Source organism: Camellia sinensis, chromosome 15 (genome assembly GCF_055761805.1).
Source record: "Camellia sinensis isolate YWXY chromosome 15, ASM5576180v1, whole genome shotgun sequence".
NCBI lineage: Eukaryota > Viridiplantae > Streptophyta > Magnoliopsida > Ericales > Theaceae > Camellia > Camellia sinensis.
This window is the reverse complement of record NC_138975.1, coordinates 13,248,245-13,259,661: the sequence shown is the minus strand read 5'-3', so window position 1 is coordinate 13,259,661 and position 11,417 is coordinate 13,248,245.

Below are 11,417 nucleotides of genomic sequence, written 5' to 3'. Positions count from 1 at the left end.
CTTATTGAGGATATAGATGTAGAACACACCGAGGCAAATTAGGGTTTAAGTTGTTACTTTCCCAACTGCGTAGCTTAGTGTGTTCAATCTGTTAACTGTGTAGGGTTGGCGACTGGGGAGACACGCTCTAGCTTACTGTAGCCCGAACTCTGTGAGTAACAATTGTGTAAAGATATGTTCAACTGATATCTTTTGAATACTGAACTGAACTGTTTACTGTACTGGTATTACTGAATGAATGTATGTCCTTTATTTCTGAACTGTACTGTGGCATCCTTAGTACCTACTGTTTACTGTTACTGTTACTGTTACAGAGATCTCTGTCGGTTCCCTCGTGGAGCCACTACTGTTTACTGACTGATGGCCATCATTACTGTTCGGTCTTTTAAGACCTACTGTTACTGTTATGCTAATGGATGTACCACATATGACTGTTTACTGTACTGAACAACTGAAATACTGATTGAATTGAACTGTTTTCATTACCGTAAGGACATTCATTCTAAACCTCTTTACGCATTATGTTATTCACTGGGCTTTAGCTCACTGTTTATATATATATGTAGGTGCTCAGCCACCAGATCGGAGCTAGGAGCGTGGGTTAGACTCCAGTTTTGTCAAGCCAGCCTTTGTGCCTCACTGCGAGGTTCCGAGTTGCCATGCTATGGCTTGGGGGTGTTTTGTTTGTTTTCCCCCGCCTGTCTTCATACTGTCTAACTGTTCTGTATAGACTAAATGTTTACCGTACTGTTATCAAGGGATTAGGTCCCTGTACTGTGTGACTGTAAATTCTGTATAGACTGTACTGTTTGTGTATGCATGAATGCATGAAAAATCTTTTTGGCATACAGACTGTCACAGCTCATTGGACATTGTTTAATTACTGTATTGGCTTCCGCCAGGCCTGTACTCTGTTTTACTGTATTACTGTTAAGCAGGCCTTCGGTAATCTCGGATTACTGGCCGGTTACGGTGCTAAACCCATAGGGCCGGGTTTGGGTCGTGACAGAGTGGTATCAGAGCGATACTTACCACGAGTTATACCGCACACACGTGTCCAAATGAGCTATAGGGTGTCCTAGAAAAGTGATTAGGGCATCTCATGAGCATGATAAGTGTGTGGTTATGTTATGACTGAATACATACTAATGTGGTAAACTGTTAAACAAATGACTGCTTATGTTTAAAACTGCTATAACTGCTTATAGTGAAATGGACAATGCAAATGAACCTGAGTCCTCATCTACTGAGGCAAGAATGGAAAGAATGGAAAGAATGGAAAGAATGATGGAATTGATAACTGCTAGACTTGAACAACAACAGAACCAACCGCCCCCACCTCCTCCTCCTCCGGTACAGCCAGAACCTAATGTGGATGTGAATGATGGGGATATAATTGCTCTTACCCAGAAGTTCAGCAAAATGAAACCGCCATCCTTTCAGGGAGGCCTTGAACCGTTAAAAGCTGAAGCTTGGGTTCTGGAAACAGAAAAATTATTTGAAGTGTTTCCGTGCTCAGAAGCGAACAAAGTATTGTTAGCTACCTTCACCCTACAAGAAGAGGCTAGAAGGTGGTGGATGTTGACCCGTGATACAAATACTGTTATGACTTGGGCTCAGTTCAAGGAGTCCTTCTTTGAAAAGTACTTCCCACAATGTGTCAGTGATAGGAAAGTAACTAAGTTTGAACAACTGAAACAGGGCACCACGTCGGTTGCCGAATATGAAACGAAATTTACTGAACTTACTCGTTATGCACCGCATATGGTGGATACTGAGTATAAGAAGGCCAGGAAATTTGAAGGTGGCCTTAATGTTGCAATTCTTGACCGAATAAATATGTTGAAACTACCGACTTTTGTGGGTGTTCTCGACCGGGCATTGATGGCCGAGTCGAACATTGCAGCAGTGAAACAATCTAAAACACCAACAACCGAATGGCATGGTAAAAGGCAGGGTTTCAAATTCAAGAAAGGCAAGCACAACCCAGCCAACAAGAAACAGAATACGGGGTCGACAACTAGCCCCAGCCAAGGGAGTGGGTTCATACCACCCTGTCCTGAGTGTGGCAAGAAGCACAAGGGGGTCTACTACAGAATATCTGGAGCCTGTTACAGGTGTGGCAAGGTGGGCCACATGGTTAAAGACTGCCCCTCTGCTCCACAAGCCAGTAGTAAAGCTGCACCAAGCGCAGCAGCATCAACTGTAGCACCAAAGCCTAACCCCAGAGCTACCGGGAAAGAGCCCATGAGGCAGGGCCGAGTGTTCGCCCTAGTACCGGGAGACGTGCAAAATACTGAGACCGTTGTGTCAGGTATTCTCTCTATTTGTACACAAAATGCATATGTATTGATTGATTCGGGGTCTACACATTCTTATGTATCGCATGCTTTCTCACGAAAATTGAATAGACCCTTAGAACCTATGAACTATCTGCTAGCCGTATCATCACCCGTAGGAGGGTCCATGACATGTGCTTATATGTACCCCGCATGTGAAATCCTTGTTGGGGATATGCATCTGTTTATTGATTTACTGCCATTGAACATTGATCATTTTGACGTAATATTGGGGATGGATTGATTACAAAAATATCATGCCACTATTGACTGTGTGACCAAGCAAGTTGTTTTCCGTCCACCTGGTTTGCCTGAATTTGTGTTTAATGGGAGTGGAGTAGTACCTCCTCCGTATTTGATTTCGTCAATGAAAGCTGTTAAATTAATTAGGAAGGGGTGTAAAGGGTATCTGTGTTCTGTGCTGACTGCGTCTACTGAGGATAGTGTTAAAATTGATGTGAATTGTGTTCCTATAGTCAGAGAATTTCCAGATGTTTTTCCAGATAATCTTCCAGGAGATTTGACTGACAGGGAGATTGAATTTACCGTTGATGTGATTCCCGAAACACAACCAGTTTCTAAAGCTCCTTACCGAATGGCTCCAACTGAACTGAAAGAACTGAAAGTGCAATTGCAAGAACTGTTAGACAAAAAGTTCATCAGACCTAGCACTTCGCCATGGGGTGCTCCTGTTTTGTTTGTCAAGAAAAAAGATGGCTCACTGAGACTGTGCATTGACTATCGTGAACTGAATAAGGTAACTGTAAAGAATAAATACCCATTACCGCGTATTGATGATTTATTTGATCAGTTACAGGGTGCACAAGTGTTTTCCAAAATCGATCTCAGATCGGGGTATCATCAACTGAAGGTTAAACCAGAAGACATTGATAAAACTGCTTTTAGAACGAGGTATGGCCATTATGAATTTTTAGTTATGCCATTCGGAGTCACGAATGCCCCTGCTGCTTTTATGGACCTCATGAACAGAATTTTTAAACCATACCTTGATGACTTTATTGTTGTATTTATCGATGACATATTGATTTACTCCAAAAGTATAGAACACCATGAACATCATCTGAGACTTGCCCTATAAACCTTAAGAGAACAGAAACTGTATGCGAAACTGTCTAAATGTGAATTTTGGCTTGACCATGTTATGTTTCTGGGGCATGTTGTTAGCAAAAATGGAATTTCTGTTGATCCGCAGAAAATTGAAGCGGTAGTGAATTGGCCTAGACCGACAAATGTGACTGAAGTCCGAAGCTTTTTGGGACTGGCTGGATATTACAGAAGATTTGTCAAAGATTTCTCCAAAATTGCCCTACCATTGACTCAGTTAACTCAGAAGGGGACATCATTTGACTGGACTGACCAAAGAGAATCTGCTTTTCAGGAGTTGAAAACTCGATTAGTGACTGCACCAGTTCTTACCTTACCTTCAGGTACGGATGGCTATATTGTATTTAGTGATGCTTCTCATAAGGGTTTGGGGTGTGTTTTAATGCAGAATGGGAGAGTTATTGCTTATGCTTCCCGACAGTTGAGACCACATGAAAAGAACTACCCGACCCATGACCTGGAACTTGCTGCAGTGGTGTTTGCACTGAAAATTTGGCGTCACTATTTGTATGGGGTGACATGTGAAGTATACACCGACCACAAGAGCTTAAAGTATTTCTTCACACAGAAAGAACTGAACATGAGACAGCGGAGATGGCTGGAACTGATTAAAGACTATGACCTACAGATATTGTACCATCCGGGAAAAGCCAATACCGTTGCCGATGCATTGAGCCGGAAATCGATTGGAAACTTAGCCTGTTTGCTTACAGGACAGAAAGAGTTGCTTTGTGACCTTGAAAAATCTGAAATCGAAATTGTTTTACGAGAACAAGGTGGAATCTTAGCTGCTATTTCTGCTCAACCGGCGCTGATTGGGGAGATTAAAGAGAAACAGCAACTGGATGACTTCTTGAAAAAGATCATCGAAGAAAGAGAATCTAAACCGAGACCGGGATTCAAATTTGAGAATAATGTACTGAAATTTCAAGAAAGACTGTGTGTACCAAATGATAATGAACTAAAAAGAAGAGTTCTGCAAGAAGGCCACAATTCGAAATTGTCTATCCATCTGGGGAATACGAAAATGTACCAAGATCTGAAACAGAATTTCTGGTGGCCGGGAATGAAGAAAGAAATTGCTGATTTTGTATCCAAATGTCTTCATTGCCAACAGGTCAAAGCTGAACATCAACGACCTGCCGGACTATTGCAACCCCTACCCATACCAGAGTGGAAATGGGAGCATATCACGATGGATTTTATCGTTGGATTGCCTCGCTCCAGAAAAGGTATGGATTCAATTTGGGTTATTGTTGATAGATTAACCAAATCTGCTCACTTCTTACCTGTCAAGACAATCTATAATGCGGACAAATTGGCTGTTATCTATATTGATGAGATTGTAAGACTGCATGGAGTGCCTGTGTCTATTGTTTCTGACAGGGATTCGAAGTTTACATCGAGGTTTTGACAAAGCCTACAAATTGCACTGGGTACTGAACTGAGACTGAGTAGTGCCTATCATCCTCAGACAGATGGCCAATCAGAAAGGACCATCCAAACTCTGGAGGATTTACTGAGAATGTGTGTCCTTGATTTTCAGGGAGACTGGGAAAGTCATCTGCCATTAGTTGAATTCGCCTACAATAACAGCTACCATTCAAGTATTGGTATGGCGCCCTTCGAGGCATTGTATGGCAGAAAATGTAGATCTCCGATTTGCTGGGCAGAAGTTGGAGATGGGCCTTTGCTTGGGCCCGAGATTGTGTATGAAACAACTGAAAAAGTGAAACTGATACAGCAGAGACTGAAAACTGCACAGAGTAGACAGAAAAGTTATGCAGATGTCAGAAGACGGGACAGAGAGTATGAAGTGGGTGATCACGTTTTTGTGAAAGTGACACCAATGAAAGGCCAGACTCGTTTTGGAGTCAAAGGCAAGTTAGCGCCGAGATATGTCAGACCGTATGAGATTATTGAGAAAATCAATCCGGTGGCGTATCAAGTTGCGCTTCCTCCTGAAATGGAACACATGCATAATGTTTTCCACATTTCTATGTTAAGAGATTATCTCCGGGATCCCTTCCACATAATAGAGCCTACCCACGTAGTGTTGAGTGATGACTACACTTACGAGGAACGGCCTATACAGATTGTAAACAGACGAATCAAGAAACTGAGAAACAAGGAAATCCCATTGGTGAAAGTCGACTGGCAGAACCATGGTGGTATGTATGCCACTTGGGAAAGGGAAGATGACATGGCTAAAAGATATCCTGAACTGTTTCCACTGAACCCTGTTTTCTTCCAGAATGAAGGTAACTCGAGTTTAGAGGACTAAACTCTTTATAAGGAAGGGAGACTGTAACAACCCTCATACTGTTTACAGATTAATGACTGATTGATTACCGATAATCACCGATTACTATTAAACGGAACTGATAATGACTGATAACTGACTGAGAATTGAACTGATTAAGGTACTGAACTGACTGCCCGAAATTGAAACTGAATTGAGTGAATATATCTGTTTGAATTGCATTTTATCTGTTGACTGTTTGTTTGATCTGTTCGTGTTTTATGTTTAAACTATTAATTGAAGGCCTTATCGGCGGCCGAACCGGAAATTGGTTAGTGTTTTATGATCCTCATAATTAATGTACTTTTATGGTACATTCATTGAAAAAGTGATTAGGTATGATTAAATTAGATTAAATAAGCTAATTAAAGAGTTAGGCTTATTTACCAAATTGCCACCCTTAGTGGCCCACTCAATACACACACTTGAGCCTTATGTACACACTTGAAGAACATTTCATCAGCCATTTCTTCTTGTTCTAGCCGACCTTAGAGAGAGAGAGACTTGAGGAGTTGATTTCATCTCAATTTTGCTTGTGAATTGTTTGGAAATTGAAGAAATTGTTGAGGAGATTGCATATTTGAGCTCCCTCACTTCTAATTCTACACCTAAGGTAGATCATTCATCATCTTAATGGTGTCTTTGAGTTGTTCTTGCATGATTCATGCTTCATTGTAGAACTAAGTCATGAATTGGTTCATTGTTGTTGAATTGAAGCTTAAGTGTTGCATGCATGTACATATATTGAAGTTTTGAGGTGGTAGTTCATCATACCTCACATGCATGTCCATCTTTTGGTCATACTCCATGAGTTCATCTTGTTTTTGAAGGCTTGAGCTCTTTTGAAACAGCATTAAAGCTTTGAAAATGATTTAAGATCATGTATGTCATGTTTGAAGATTGTTCTTGAAAATGATTTGAAATTGGGTTTGAATTAAACACCCTTGGGCTTTGATTTCTCAAATTGAGCTTTGAACCACGTTATTCTATGTGTTTATAAATGTTTTCCAGAAAATGAGCCCAAGAGGATCGGTTTTGATGCATTTAAACTTGAGTTTGAGCTTGGAGGTGCAATCTGGGTTTTCCAGATTTCGCACTTCCGCTCGAGCGGGGAAAGTTACGCTCGAGCGTGGAATCCGAGCAACCAGCATCTCTCTGCACTGTTTTGCAGTCCGCTCGAGCGGAGGATTGGGCGCTCGAGCGGAGTCATGTCTCAAGCTCGAGCGGGCGTCGAGCAGAGATTTCACCCATCCAGTACTTTTACAGTACGCTCGAGCGGAAAAGTTTACGCTCGAGCGTGTACCTTTGTTGCATGTCTGCTCGAGCGGGGAAACATGCGCTCGAGCGGGACTCTGTTTTTCTGAAAATGCTTTTAAATGTGCATCTTTGCATCCCCACTCCATTCTAGGCATTCTTAGACCTAGTTTAAGGCATCTTATTGAGGATATAGATGTAGAACACACCGAGGCAAATTAGGGTTTAAGTTGTTACTTTCCCAACTGCGTAGCTTAGTGTGTTCAATCTGTTAACTGTGTAGGGTTGGCGACTGGGGAGACACGCTCTAGCTTACTGTAGCCCGAACTCTGTGAGTAACAATTGTGTAAAGATATGTTCAACTGATATCTTTTGAATACTGAACTGAACTGTTTACTGTACTGGTATTACTGAATGAATGTATGTCCTTTATTTCTGAACTGTACTGTGGCATCCTTAGTACCAACTGTTTACTGTTACTGTTACTGTTACAGAGATCTCTGTCGGTTCCCTCGTGGAGCCACTACTGTTTACTGACTGATGGCCATCATTACTGTTCGGTCTTTTAAGACCTACTGTTACTGTTATGCTAATGGATGTACCACATATGACTGTTTACTGTACTGAACAACTGAAATACTGATTGAATTGAACTGTTTTCATTACCGTAAGGACATTCATTCTAAACCTCTTTACGCATTATGTTATTCACTGGGCTTTAGCTCACTGTTTATATATATATGTAGGTGCTCAGCCACCAGATCGGAGCTAGGAGCGTGGGTTAGACTCCAGTTTTGTCAAGCCAGCCTTTGTGCCTCACTGCGAGGTTCCGAGTTGCCATGCTATGGCTTGGGGGTGTTTTGTTTGTTTTCCCCCCTCCTGTTTTCATACTGTCTAACTGTTCTGTATAGACTGAATGTTTACCGTACTGTTATCAAGGGATTAGGTCCCTGTACTGTGTGACTGTAAATTCTGTATAGACTGTACTGTTTGTGTATGTATGAATGCATGAAAAATCTTTTTGGCATACAGACTGTCACAGCTCATTGGACATTGTTTAATTACTGTATTGGCTTCCGCCAGACCTGTACTCTGTTTTACTGTATTACTGTTAAGCAGGCCTTCGGTAATCTCGGATTACTGGCCGGTTACGGTGCTAAACCCATAGGGCCGGGTTTGGGTCGTGACAGTAACACCATACCATAACCAACCCACCCAAACATTAGGAAAAAAATCACAACCAAAATCACACTCAATGATAAACAGGTAAACTCCAGAATATACCATAAATAAAAGAACTAATTGGTTTGAAAGAAAACTTCTACGACTAAATGGAGCAATATTTTCCCAAATGAGATTTTTGGATAATTTTTCCTTAATTTAAAACTTTTTTATTTTTTGATTTTACTTTTAGATTTAAATTCACTTAGTCTAAATATACTTAAAAATAATTTGTTGGGTATTCTTTTTAGAAAAATATTATTAATATTAAATAATAATAATAATAAAATAATAATAAAATAATAAAAAATAGTACATGTTTAAATTTATAAATTTTTTTACCAATATTTTACTTTTTAATTCTATTTAGATTATTAGATACTAAATTTTTATGTAAAAGTATAATTTAAATATAAAATATGAAAAAATTTCAGTATCTTTAATCATTAAAACTTAGAAAATACGAAAAATCAAAAACTGAAAAACAGATTAGAATAAAATCAACGAAGGTGGTCATGTTTAGAATTTTGACATCATACCTTAGTTATTAAAGTACCATGTAAAATATTATAGTTTATAAAATATGATTTAAATAAACATAAAGTGTATAATGATAATCTATGAATTTTTGAGATGCATCGTAAATCTTTGTTTTAAAAATACATGTTTTTTTTTTTATCTGTATAGATTCAAACGAATGCATAAAACTTTAAGATTCGATCAAAATTATTCACAGTGATTTGATTCATGATGGACAATTGTAAATATTATATATATTAGTATAAAATTAGATACATGAAATAAGAAAGAGTCAATGTTTTTTGTTTTTTAATCATTATCAATGTAAAAAGTAAGAAGACGGGGTTTGTTTTTTATAAGAAGGGAAATAGTTTGTTTATATTTATACATGACTCTTGGATTGTGTATTCTTTTTGAAAAAAAATTAATAATAATATAAAAAATATTACATGTTTGAATTTATAATTTTTTTTTACTAATATTTTACTTTTAAATTCTATTTAGATGATTAGATATTAGATTTTTATGTAAAAGTATAATTTAAATATAAAATATGAAGAAATTTCAGTATCTTTAATCACCAAGACTGGAAAAATATGAAAAATAAAAAATTCAAAAACATATTTAAAAAATAAAATCAACGAAAGAGGTTATTGTTTAGAATTTTGATATTATACCTTGGTTATTAAAGTATCATGTAAAATATTACAGTTCATAAAATATAATTTAAACAAAAAGAAAGTATATGAAGATAATGCATGCATTTTTCTCTTTTTAGATTCAAACGAATGCATACAATTTTAAAATTCAACTAAAATTATTTGATTCATGATGGACAATTGTAAATATTATGTATATCACTATAGAAACAAACACAAGAAATAAGAAATAATAATAATTTTTTATTTTACAATTATCATCAATGTAAAAAATATGAAGACTTTTTTCTTTTTTTTGATAATAAGAGAAATGATTTATTTATATTTATATAGAACTTTTGAAAAATAAAGAAATAATTAATTTATATAGATTTTTTTTATGACTTTTCATGGTAGACTCGGGCCTTGCACGAGCAAGTGCCCCATTATAAAACATAAATTTTATAAATTTATTTTTGGAGATTTGAAATATATTAAATAATTAGACATATTTTTTGTTGGTAATATTAAAATTTTAAGGTTTAAATTAATAAAATAGAAAATTCATAGTTTATTTTATTATATAGGTCAAATTTTGATTTTTTTTTTTGTAATTTTTTTCTAAAAAATTATATAGCATTTTTGTACTCAATATAAATTTTTACATTAAAATAAAAAATCCTTAAATATTGTTATTTTAACTAAAATAATATTACGTATTTTTATTGTCAATGGGTATTCCCGTGCAAATGTAGAGGAGGTCTGTTTTGTTTTAAATAAAAAATGAAGGGTGATGAGGGCTAGCATCTAAAGCATTCCCACACTCCATCAAACTCTCTATTTTAAAATTTTATTCCATTAAAATTTTATTTTTTTATTTTTTTATCTTTTTCAATTTAATGGACTAGCACTACAAATTACAGCAACACAAAATCTGGGGAAAAACAATTTTGGCCAAGGATTCATAAAAGAAAAAAAAATGAAAAAGTTTGACATACAATATATTCTTTCAATTAACTTGGATGATGAACAATTGAGTTATTATTTAAAATATTGCTAAAAATGTTTCTCAAAAGAAAAAAAAAATCCACAAAACAAAAAAACATGCCCACCATAATCAATTGTCATATATATATATACACAAGCAGAAAGAAAGGAGATCCAATAAGAGAGAGAGAGAGATGAAACTGATGGAGCAGGTGACGAGAAAGCCATAATGAAAGTGATGGAGGAGGGAAAATGGGGTGTTGTAGTCGAAGCGAGGGATGCTTATCACTGTTGAATGATGCTCCTATGGCTTCATGCTCACTCACTCTCTCTCTCTCTCCTTCTCCTCTTCTTTCTTGCACTTTCACTTCCATTTCTTCAGCCATGTGTGTGTTGTTTGCACTTGTACTTTTCACAGAGCACTCACTGCCCACCCCCTAATCCCAGAAGAGCAGCAAATAAAAAGCAAACAGTAGCAACACAATCACACAGAGAGATTGACCGGCCAGGCCAATTTTGGCCATTTTCCTTCTTTGTTACAGAGCATTCACGGGACATCCGAGAGAACATCCAAGGGGGCATTTGAGGTGGACGACCGGCCATGGCTTTTTGGCCCAATTTTGCTCTAGAAAATATTATAAAAAATAGATTATCGTATGAATAGTACCTCAACAAATCAGGTGAGGAACTATTGCAAATATAAAATGAATGGTTGGTATCGAGAACCTGATGGAACACGTATTTATAGCTTTTGCTCTCTACAATAACTTCAAAGCCATTATAGAGAGCTTGATGTAGATGCTCTAAGATAATGTACAAATCATAAACATAATGAAATTACAAAATAGGGCCTAAAATGATAAATAGAATAGAATTGTGATTTCAACATGTACATAATAGAGGGTTGAAAAGGTAATTTCATTTGAAAGGAAATATCTCTCACTAATTGAAGCTGAAAAAAATTAACAGATAAAATTACAAATTGATTCACCACGGTACAGCATCCATCCATAACATAAATAGAAGGGCAAA